Consider the following 11,845-nt stretch of genomic DNA (forward strand, 5'->3'; position numbering starts at 1 on the left):
AACGCTCTGCTTTCTATAATATCAAGTTTCGTGTTGTCATGATGATGATAGTGCTTTAGAAGCAGAGGAGATGGGCGAGGACGCATGTCAGATTATTTGTTTCTCTTGGTTGAAGGCTCCTGAGCACCAGCACATCAGAGAAAATGCTCAGCTTGGCGTTTCCCTAACAGGGATTGGGGTGGATCCAGGGAGGCCTGCTGTATGATGGAATGAAGTTTCTTTCCCTGAACCAGTTTGCCCACCCTGGCTGCACGTGTGACATGAAAAATGCAGGCGCCTCTATCAGGAAAGCGTTCTTGGCAATACTCAGTGGGCTCAGAATTATTTGGCACACTCTCAGGTAGCTGACATCCAAACAATAAGTGATCTGGTTTTCAGTAAGGTAATTACCAAGAAAACCCACATGGTCTGGAGCCCTACATAGCATGTTACAACACACTGAACAAACGGCACACCTGAGCAGGCTTATTGTTAGAAAAAAAAAAAAACTGTTCACTGTAATCACAAGAATATGTCAAAACTATTCTTTTATTTGTGTACAGGCTTAAACCTCCTACTCTAAAACCACATTTTAAGTATTTGCTCACTCATTTTTAAAGCACTGTGGATCTCGCAAGTAGTTTTTATTGCTGTTGTTGTTGTTGTTTCTGGTGAAAAGATGTATATCTATAGATATATAGATACATTTAGAATTAGCCAGCAGGACTCAGTTTAGATGATCCCAATTTTGTTGGCAATATCCAAAGCATCGTAACCAGGAGCCAGTCGAACATATGCCTTCTTCTCTCCATCAGACCTAATCAGGGTGTTGACCTTGGGCATATCAATGTCATAAAGCTTCTTCACAGAGCTTCTTCACAGCCTGTGTGATCTGGAGCTGGTTGGCTTTAGCATCCACATTGAACACAAGTGTGTTGTTGTCTTCTGTCTTCTTCATGGCAGAGTCAGTGGTCAGCGGAAGCGTGATGACAGCACAGTGGTCAGGCTTGTTTCTTCTGGGGCCATTCCTTCAAGGATATTTGGGCTGCCTCCAGAGTCGCAAGGTCTTGGGTCACCAGAAGATGGGTGACATGCGGATCTTCTTTTTTTTTTTTTTGTGGCTGTGGACACCTTTCAACCTTGCCTTCTTGGCCTTCAAAACCTTTGCTTTGGCTTTGGCTTTGGCTTTAGGAGGGGCAGGAGCTTTCTTCTTTGCCTTCAGCACCATCTTGTGAAAAGGGTGTTTTGTTTTTGTTTTTATACCTCTATGTGTAGTTCAGGAACATTCTCACAACAGTGCCATCCAGGTTTACAACTTCTCATCCAGAGATCACCCCATGCCCAGGGAGACACAAGACTGGAAATCTTTTGCCTCGTCATCAAGCACTCCTGTTTGGAGAAACTGGCTGAAATATCATACCAATCTCTTTATCACAGAGCATTCTTTCAGTTTTCTTACATGGAAATAATAAGAAAGAAAAAATATAGTTATTTCAGAGACTGATAGAGAATAGCTGTTCTTTTTTCATCAGTGATCACAAACTCCTTGACACTGGAGAATTAATTGACTAGTCGGTGATCATACTTGGGAAATTTTCAGAACACTTTGCTGAAGTCAATCAACTTAGAAATGGTATCTAATTCTATAACCATTGTGCCAATGTGGAGAAATTTATTATTCATATATGTGAATTTCCCAGAAGTAAATTTTAAAGTAATTCTATAGTATAAAATCATATCAAAATTCAATGTAATTGTTTTTAAAAAAGCAATTCTCTCTCTCTCTCAATGTTTTTCAATTCACTTAGTCATTTCATGCTCAGTTTCCTCCCATTCATTAATTAACTATAAATTCATTGAGTCTCCTGTGTACCAGACATTGTAGTCTAGACTCTGCAGATAGAACACCACAAAAAATGGATGGAAAAGATTTTTTTCAAGTGGAAAAAAGTATACAACAAAGAAATGCATAAGTTAAATATAGGGTATATCAGATAGTGATAAATGCTATGAAAAATAAAACAGGAAAGAAAATAGAGACTACCTGGATCGATGGGGCATGGAAGGTGCTCTTGCATGTGGTATGTTTATTTCCACCAAAAGTCCTGTTGAAATTTGATCCCCCATGTAGTGGTGTGGGGAGGTGGGACGCATTGGGAGGTGTTTGGTTCATGGGGGGTGGATCTTTCACGAATGGCTTGGTGCCCTTCTTGCAGTAGTGAATGAGTTCTTGCTCTGGCAAGACTGGATTAGGTCTTGATGAAATGGATTATTTCAGTTCTTTCTGGAATAGATTTGTTCGCATGAGACTGGGTTATTATAAAGCAAGATTTTTCCTTCTCTTTGGTCTCTCTGCACACATGAAGAGAAAGAAGGCCCTTTCTTTATCAAGTTTTGATCCCGCACGTGGTCTTTACCAGAAGCCAAGCAGATGCTGGCACCATGCCTCTTGTATTTCCCAGCATGCAGAACCCTGAGGTAAATAAACCTCTTTTTTAAAAGGAATTACCCAGCCTCAGGTATCCTGTTATAGCAATACAAAATGGACTAAAACAGAAGGGCTGCAATGTTAAAGAGGGCCATCAGAGATTTTTCCTAAGAAGAAGACATTAGGGCAAAGTAATAATACAGTGAGGAAATGAGCAATGTGGATGTCTGAGGGAATGCACTCCAGGCAGAGAGGAAAGGAAATGCAAAGCTCCTGTGGTACAAGGATGTCTGGTACATTCCAGGAATAGCCAGGTGGCGAGTAGAGCTAGAACAGAGTGAGCAAAGGGGAGGAATAGGAGGTCAGATCATATTAGGCCTTTTGGGTTATTCTAAAAACATTGCTTCAAGCATTAGACTTAACACATTTGATTTCAGCAGAGTGACGTGATCTCACGTGTATCGTAAAAGCATTATGCTCATTTCAGTGTGGAAATTAGACTATAGGAGAGCATAAACCCAAGAGTTTACTCATCAAAGAGCATCAAGTAGGAGATTATTGCAATCATCCAGGCAAAAAACAACTACAGCTTGCATTAAAATAAGACTGATAGATGTTGCTGGATTCCAGATGTATTTCTGAAATAGAGTAAACAGAATTTAATTGGGATTAATGTGCGATATGAAAGAAGCCAGAAATAACTTCACAATTTTGTCTTAAAGAACTAAAGGATGGAGTTGGCCTTTGCTAAGTAAGGAGGACAGTGGGAAAGGTAGGTTTGCTAAGCAAAGGCATGGGGGAGACACTACGGCAACCAGGACTTCAGAGCAGGACATGCTGAGTGTGAGTTAGATACCAAAGTGGGGATGTTGAGTAAGGACTTGGTTATATAAATCTGGAGTGCAGGGCATATGTCTACCTGGGAAATACAACCCTGGAAGTCATCAGCATAGACATGGTATTTTAACCCTTGAGACTGGATGGATCATCAAGGGGTGAGCCTCCAAAATTTAATGCCAAAATGATGAAGAACCAGAGAGAGACTGAGGAAAAGCTGCCAGTGACCCGGGAACATGAGAGGGAGTAGACAACTCTGTTAAACACCGCTGAGAGGTCCTGTGAGATGAGGACATGCAGTTGACCACTGGAGTTACGACATTGAGGCCACTGATGACACTGATAAGTCTTTTCTTCTAAAGACAATCAGGGGAAAGGAATTGAAGCTAAGGTACAGAGAATCTTTTGGAAGCTTCACTCTAAAGGGCAGCAAGGGAGACTTTCTTTAAATCAACTTTCTTGAAGTATAATCCACGTATAATAAAATTCACCAATTCTAGCTGTAGTGTTCAATGAGTTTTGACAAATATGTATACCTGTTTAAGCACCACCACAATCAAGATATACAACATTTTTTGTTTCGTTTTGTTTTGTGTGTTTTATTGAGACAGGGTTTCACTCTGTCACCCGGACTGGAGTGCAGTGGACCAATCATGGCTCACTGCAGGTTCGACCTCCCAGGTGGAAGCCATCCTCCTACCTCAGCCTCCTGAGTAGCTGGGACCACAGATGTGCACCATCATGACTGGCTAATTTGTTTTTTTTGTTTTTGTTTTTGTTTTTTTGTCTAGATATGGGCTTTTTTTTGGTCTAGATACCGTGTTGCCCAGGCTGGTCTCAAACTCCTGGGCTCAAGTGATCCTCCCATATCAGCCTCCCAAAGTGTTGGGATTACAGGCATGAGCCACCATGCCTGACCTAGAACATTTTAATCACCTCAAAAACTTCTTTTGTGCCCTTTTCAGTTAATCAGCCTCTCACCCCCAGCCCCAGATCCAGGCAGCTACTAGTCTGCTTTCTGTCCCTATAGATTAGATGTCATTTTTAGAGCTTCACATAAATGGAATCATACAGAATATAATCTTTTGTGTCTGGTTTATTTCACTCAGTATAATGTTTCTGAGCATTATCCACACTGATGTATTTATTAATCAGTACTTCCTTTGTATTGCTGAGTACTGTTCCATTAGATGGAGATACCACATCTTGTTAATGCAGGTACCTGCTGATGAACATTTGAATTGTTTTCCAATTTAAGCTATTATGAGTAAAGCTGCTATAAACATTTGTGTTTAAGTCCTATCCTTTGTGAATATTTTCTTTTAATCAACAGAGAATTGTTGTTTAAGATCAAGGAATTTGGGAGTTACAATGACAATTGCAGTGATCATGAGATTCTGAATTTGTCATGATATCTTGGTCCTGCATGGATATGCCTCCTTGAAAAATAAATAAGAATCATTCAGCTGTAGTCATTTAATATTCCACTCTAGTGAAATATCATGAGAACACTGTTCTTGCTTTCAAGTGGCATATAGTGTAATGAAGAAAACGAAAATGGAAAGAAATTGGATTGCGGGTATGCTTCTTAACAGGTTGAAGAGTAGACTCAAGGGATTCTTTGAGAGATCAAAACTGGTTGCAACTGTAAGTTGGCTCAAGAAAATGTTTATGTATAATGATGATATGAGTTATATGATGCTAAAGAATAAAAATATCAGTACTAAAGAAAAGTCGGGTATGCTTATGATATATTTCTAACCCTGAAGCGTATCATCATTCTGATTATCAACTGCAACCACCATGCTCCTGGGTGCATTATTTGCATGACTTTAGTAACCAACTACCAGCTTATAATTGTAGAAGCTTAGCATGTGTTGCTTCTAGTTTAGCCTGATTTGCCTTTTGCATGATCTGTGATAACTTTTCTTTCTATGCTACCATTTCTCCCTTTGCAAAATGTAATTAACAATATCTGAGTGAGATTAATGAAGTATCATGGGATGTATTATACTTCATAAAGGCAAAATAAAGTGTGTTTACTGACAGTAAAATGTTAGCATGAGAATGTGAGTTTCCCCTGTTCCCCAAACTTTGACTATCTATTTATTTGTGTATCTATGTATGTTTCTCTCTCTCTCTCTCTTTCTCTCTCTCTCTCTCTCTCTCTCTCTCTGTGTGTGTGTGTGTGTGTGTGTGTGTGTGTGTGTGTATGAAATCCTGTTTCTTCTAACCTGCTAGGAATAGATGGGCCAGATATACTGAGGGACAGAAAAGCAGTCCTTGACCTCTGGGAGCTGGCCTGGCACTTACAGTTGGGCAGAGGTATGGTTAGGAGCTGGTCTAGCACACACTGGTGGGCCATGGTGTCTCCTGCCTCCTGTTGTTCATGAACAATCTCACAGACACTGACATCAGACATGGTCACTCTGAGGCCATCATAAAGTGAGGCAAAGCAGGACCTCTTCATAATTTTACCTAAGAAAAGATAAAAATATAGTCATTGTGCAGTCCATCAAATAGCAAACATCCTGGTCTCTTCTGGTGAATATGATCGACTGTCACTTCTTCAGTTTTATCCTCAATCTAGATTATCTTCCCCATAGATAAGACTTATTCAGACACCTAATCACAGAACTGTCCCCTCTCCCTGACAGCAGCCACTCTAGAACAAAGTCCTGCTTCTTTAGATCATCCTCAAAATCATCCGTCCAAAGTCCAGATCCTATAATAAGTCATTTTTAACCCCTTCTTATAGATATGTCCCACAGATCTCCATAGTATGTTTTTCCTCATTGCAGTGGGGAATCAACCCAACTTGTCTAACTATGGCTGTATCGCTGGTGGTCTCTGACTAAAGGGCATTGACAATACATTTGTGCCAGAATTTTCAGTAAGAAAAAGGGAGGCAGGGCTTAAGATGCTACATCTTTCAGAAGCGTTTACAGTTTAGAAATTACTCTTGGAGCTTACGAAACCTTCATGAGTCAAGGAACTGGTTCCCCACTGGCATCATGTAAAGCCCCAAGAAGGGGTGGGGTGGAGGTGGCAATGTTGGGACTGAGCCTACCAGCAGAGCTCCTCTACTGATCCGTCTCTTACAATCCCTGGCTTCCCAGTCCTGGTCAATTATAGACACTACCCTGCCCAGGCTCTGAGTCAGCCAGCCCTGGCCAGGGCAGGGATTAACACCAGTGTGTGGAGTCTGGAATCCCTCTTCCAGTTGTAGGCCTGGTGTCTGATGAACACTGAGTACCAGGCTGCAGCCCTGTACTCTAACCAGACTTCAGCCTTCATTTCCTACTTAGTACTCCAGTCCACTGCTGGCTCTGGAGCTTTGCCTAAAACCATCATATCCCATTTGGCAGGGATTTGACACCTTGCCATGTCCTTGCCCTCATCCGTCCCCTGGGAGGTGGTAGCTTGTGCCCTTTATTCTCAGCTGCTGTCAGAGGTACCAATGTACATATCCTCCAGAGCCATGATGTGGCTGACCTTTCTGGCACTGCACATTGCTCCATTCATTGGGTCTGGTATGGGCCCTTTGGCTGGAAAAAAAGCCCCCTAACCTGTTTCCATCTGGTACTAGGTCTCTTCAACATTGTCTCTTGGCCAGTGCCAGAATCCCTGGCAGTGTAGCCCACCCAACTTATAACAGCCCCACTCACTAGACACAGTTTATTTATGTGCAACTGGACACCTTCCTTGGCCATCACCCAATAGGCAAAGTTGCTACAAGAACTAGCCTGCTGAGTCTTCAAGGCTTCCAGACATCATCTCAGATTTAGGAAAGCAACATGAAATAGGATGGGGCTGCCTCTCGCCACGTCAAAAATCACAGAGCAAGAACCACAGCTATTACTCCATGTGCCTAAATCACTTCCTAAAAGCAAATACATGCAACTTCAAAAAAACCCCATCTCATAAAAATACATAAGAACTTAATCAATACTTAAACATTGGGTAGTTACTAGATGTTTAACAACCACATAATAAGTACTCAATAAATGTTTGTTCAACTAATAAACAGGTTTGACAACTGGGAACACTGAGATGTAGTTTCTATTGCTATTGCTCACAGCCTCACAGCTGTGAGACCTTAGAGGTGGATCCAGAATGAAACTCTCTTGGCTCCAATCCAGTAATCTTCATACTAGAGGAAAAATCTTTATTAAGTAAATATTGATCAATTTATAACAGCACAAACTTCTAAATCAATTTTTTAACTGGGCTTTTATCTTTAAAATTATTGAAGTTTTACCAGTTTTGGGAAGTTAATACCGGCTCCTTAAGCACTTCGTTGAGAAATAGGCCATATGGATACCTAAATTCTGTGGTAATATTGGGACAGGAAGCCATCCAATATCAAGAATGTATAAATATTTTTATCATGTAAAGGAATATTTAAGTATTAATATCACAAAACTGGAACCTTTTTCATGTCCTTGAACCACACAGTAGAAAAGGAGTATGCAAAAAAAAAAAAAAAAAGAACCAAGTAGGGGAAGAGAGAAAGGTACACAGAAAGGAGACTGAAAGCCAAAGAAACACCTTTGCAATTCTCCAGAAATTAACTCTGTCCCTCCCACCTCATCACTATAGAAAAGGAAGCTCTAAAGGAAGCCTATGGTTCACTCCACTGCTCTTCTTGAAATCTCCAAGGGCTGCTAGAAAAAAATACAATTCCCATTAACATGCAAAAACCAGCTGTGTTGGGCCTAACACTCTTTTACACTTTAATTAAAAGGAACCCCTCCAATCAGATGTTTTGATTGCCTTGCTACTTAAAGTGTGGTCCAGGAAGGACCAGTAGCATCAGCGGCACCTGGAAGTGTATGAGAAATGCAGTCTCCCCCACACACCCCACACCTACTCAAGCGGAATCTGTGGTTTATCAAGACCCCCAGGTGATTCACATGCACAGTAACAATCAATCAAATGACACCGCTTCAGCTGTTGTAAAGAGGCAGCCTTGACCGGTACAGACAAGAAATCATATTGGTTCCTAAAGGTCTTTAAAGAAGGTGTGGGCAGGGAGCCCTTCAGGGCATTGGAGAAGGTGCCAAGGACCAATTTGCCTTCTTAGCTTTTTCCTAAGGATCCAGGGGCCTGCAAAACTCTGCCTCCACCAAAATCACCTGAATATGCAATGTATTGCTAAGGCCTGTGAGGTTCATCTGACTGTGTTGAAATATAGATGAGGTACACACAGAACATGTACAAGAATTAATGTAACTCAAACCCGTGTGATTGACTGGTTAACTGTAGTGTTGGGCAAGGGAGATTACTCAATTCTCTAAGGCACCCAAATTACAGCCAAAGGGCATCCAGGCATAAGGAGAACCTGGTTCTTGTGTTCCTGTGAGTGTATGTCAGAAGCTCTGATGAGAGTGCTGATGATACTCTCCACACCATGTAAAAATGCGGAATTGTGCAATTCACTAGAGGATGAGGATTGAAAGATGCTCTTACTCTGAACAATTGAATAAACTATTTGGTGTTCCTTAATCCACTGAAACAAAAATTGCGTAAGCAATATCTTTTTCAACATAATTACCTATGTTTAAGATTCAAATAAAAACATTTACTCCAAACTTTACGATATGCCCTTCCCTTTCTGCCTCCTCCTCCTCTTTCTTCTCCTTCAACCTATCTGCTTGTAAGCCTGACTGTCATAATTTTCTGATAGCTTTAATTGTATGTTTTCCCCTAAGATGGAGTCTAAACCTCAAGGGTTAACTGCAGTAAGGTCTTTCACCTGTGGAGGGGCAATGAAGGGCAGCAGAACAGAAGCAGGCTTTGGGCAACCAACCTCCCGCTGGGCAATTTAACCAGAGTCATAATTAGAGACCAAGAGATCTGTTGTTGGGTCTGGTGAGGGAGGGAAGAGTGCTCTAATTAAGCTGGGAGCAGCTCAGAAGGAGCAGAAATAGGCAATGATTTCAGAAGAGGGGAGTTCCGGGTAGCAGCCAGGAGGGAGGGTTGGGAACTCTGATTGCATCCTGGAGCGAGCAACTCTTATAAAACTCCAATCCCAGCCTCCAAGGCTTTTCCCCAAGGAGCTTCCTCAAACAGAGCCAGAATTCACTTCATTTAAAAGAATAGCTCAGCATGTAGCCACTAACTCCCTCTAGCAGAGGAAGCCCCTTGTTTCTCCCTGAAGAATGCAGTGAAGGTTGAGCTTCCATCTTGCCAATTATTCCACAATTAGAATAGCTGATGGCATATTGAAGGGGGTGCGTGTGTAAGTGTGCATGCATCTGTGTTTTGGGAGAAGAAAATCACTCTTCACCCAAACAGAAAGCTTGAAAGGATGATGTCCATAACTTGTTCATTATCACCAACCCACTCCTTTGTACGGCAACATGCTTTGAGTTTGGAAGTAAATCTAGATCCAGCCCTAGGCATAGGTACCTTCGCAAAGAGGACATGAAGCCAGGTATTTTAAATTGAATTCTGGTTTCCTAAGTAATGTTTAGAAATGAAGAACTCCCTTCCCACTCAACTTCCTTCAACAACAGTCTGTGCCTGCAGTACCAAACTCTCAGTTTTAAATATTCAGTTCTGCTGAAACTGCATTTATTTGTTTTAATTGTTTTTTGGTTTTCTTTTGAGACAGGGGTCTCACTGTGTTGCCCAGGCTGGTCTCAAACTCCCGACCTCAAATGATCCTTCCGCCTCAGCCTCCAAGAAGCTGAGACTACAGTCATGAGCCACCACAACCAGCTAGACCCACATTTTTTAATTTTAAAAAATTATTTGTTTTGCTCATCCTTAAGACAATAATTTTTTTAAAAACTTGTTTGTGTTATTATACTTTAAATTCTGGGATACATGTGCAGAATGTGCAGGTTTGTTACATAGGCATACATGTGCCATGGTGGTTTGCTGCACCCATCAACCCGTCATCTAGGTGTTAAGCCCAACATACATTAGGTATTTGTCCTAATACTTTCCCTCCTCTTACCCCCAACCCAAGACAGGCCCTGGTGTGTGATATTCCCCTCCCTGTGTCCATGAGTTCTCATTGTTACTCTCCCACTTATGAGTCAGAACATGTGGCGTCTGGTTTTCTGTTCCTGTGTTAGTTTGCTGAGAATACGTATGTTTATTGTAGCACTATTTACAATAGCAAAGACTTGGAACCAACCCAAATGTCCATCAATGATAGACTGGATAAAGAAAATGTGGCACATATACACCGTGGAATACTATGCAGCCATAGAAAAGAATGGGTTCATGTCCTTTGCGGGTACATGAATGAAGCTAGACCTACATTTATCAGATAATTTTGAAGGCAGCCGAAGAATCTGGTCCCCATAACCATGTTTTCTCTCCTAGAGATCTCCAGTACCTCATGAGCTATAGAATACACATGATTTCTAATTATATATGAAGCCAGAAAAATACTGAAATGTGATGATATGCTTTTGGAGGGGCACTTACTAAAATCTTATGAACTCCTAATTGACAAAGGAAAAATGACCCATCCTTAAACTTGACTTTCTTAGTGTTTTTTCTGGTCTTTTCCATGTTTTCTATTTTTTTTCAGGATTTTTGATTAAGACATTTCAGCCTTTGTAATAAAAACACCAACAGTATCTCAATCCAAATTTGTAACACAGTTTATAGTCTTAGGAATGTGTGCTTTAGTAGACTCATAAACAGTGATAATCATGATTGCTACAATTTCATGAATGCTGGTTCTATGCTGGAAACTGTACTAGGTACATTGCATGGTCTATTGCTAATCCTTAATCACCACGCTGTTTGGCCAATGCTGTCATCCCCATATTAGAGTGTAAGACAAAATTAAACAAGGACTAGAGCTATTTCCCTAAGGGGGAGATGAGGCATTAACCATGCCTTTTTGGTTAATTCCACAAGTAAATAATACTAGACACTCAGCATCATCATCTCTACAAATTTATTGCCTTCCTTTTGTGGACCAACCTCTTTTCTAGATGTTCATAAACATTAGCTTATTTAATCCTTGCAAAAGCCTCAAGAGATGCCTCTAATTCTCACCAGGGCATGGGTGAGAAAACTGAAATTCAGCCACGTGCTCAGAAGTGGCAAAGTTAAGAACCTAACACACATTTTCTGATGCCAATTTCAATGCCTTTCCACTAAAATCCAATTGCATCCCAGACAAACAAAAATCAGAAAGTCATACTCACTTTTGTAATGTGGCTGGGGCAGCCTGTTTACTGCGGTGCCTTCACTGTTAAAAGCATGCCTGAGTTTTTCCCAGCAGGCAGCTGAAAGTGTAGTGGAATTATCAAAGGGGTGCCATTAGCAAGAACTCTGTTCGAATCCGCTGCTGTGACGTAATAGCTACATGAACTTAAGGGAGTGGGTTGTTTATCCCCTAACACTTGTTTCTGCATCAGCCAAATGGGGATTCTTACCTGTTTCTTCATCGTCTTTGGAAATTAAACTCCATGAGGGTAGGGACTTGGTTTAAATCTTGTTCACTCCTCTTTTCTCAAATGTTTAAAACATAGTATATACCTAAAATATTTTTGTAGGGAAAAAGAACATGATTCAAAGGTGGTTTTTTGTTTGTTTGTTTTGTTTTTTTGAGACGGAGTCTCACTC

The 11,845-nt window shown here is 41.0% G+C and overlaps 1 pseudogene; it reads right to left on the minus strand.

Moving 5' to 3' along the window:
- Positions 1-510: 510 nt before the first annotated feature.
- On the minus strand, positions 511-11,563 carry LOC103876557 (annotated as a pseudogene).
- Between the last annotated feature and the right edge of the window lie 282 nt (positions 11,564-11,845).

The sequence above is a fragment of the Papio anubis genome, chromosome 10 (genome assembly GCF_008728515.1).
Source record: "Papio anubis isolate 15944 chromosome 10, Panubis1.0, whole genome shotgun sequence".
In the NCBI taxonomy this organism is placed as follows: Eukaryota; Metazoa; Chordata; class Mammalia; order Primates; family Cercopithecidae; genus Papio; species Papio anubis.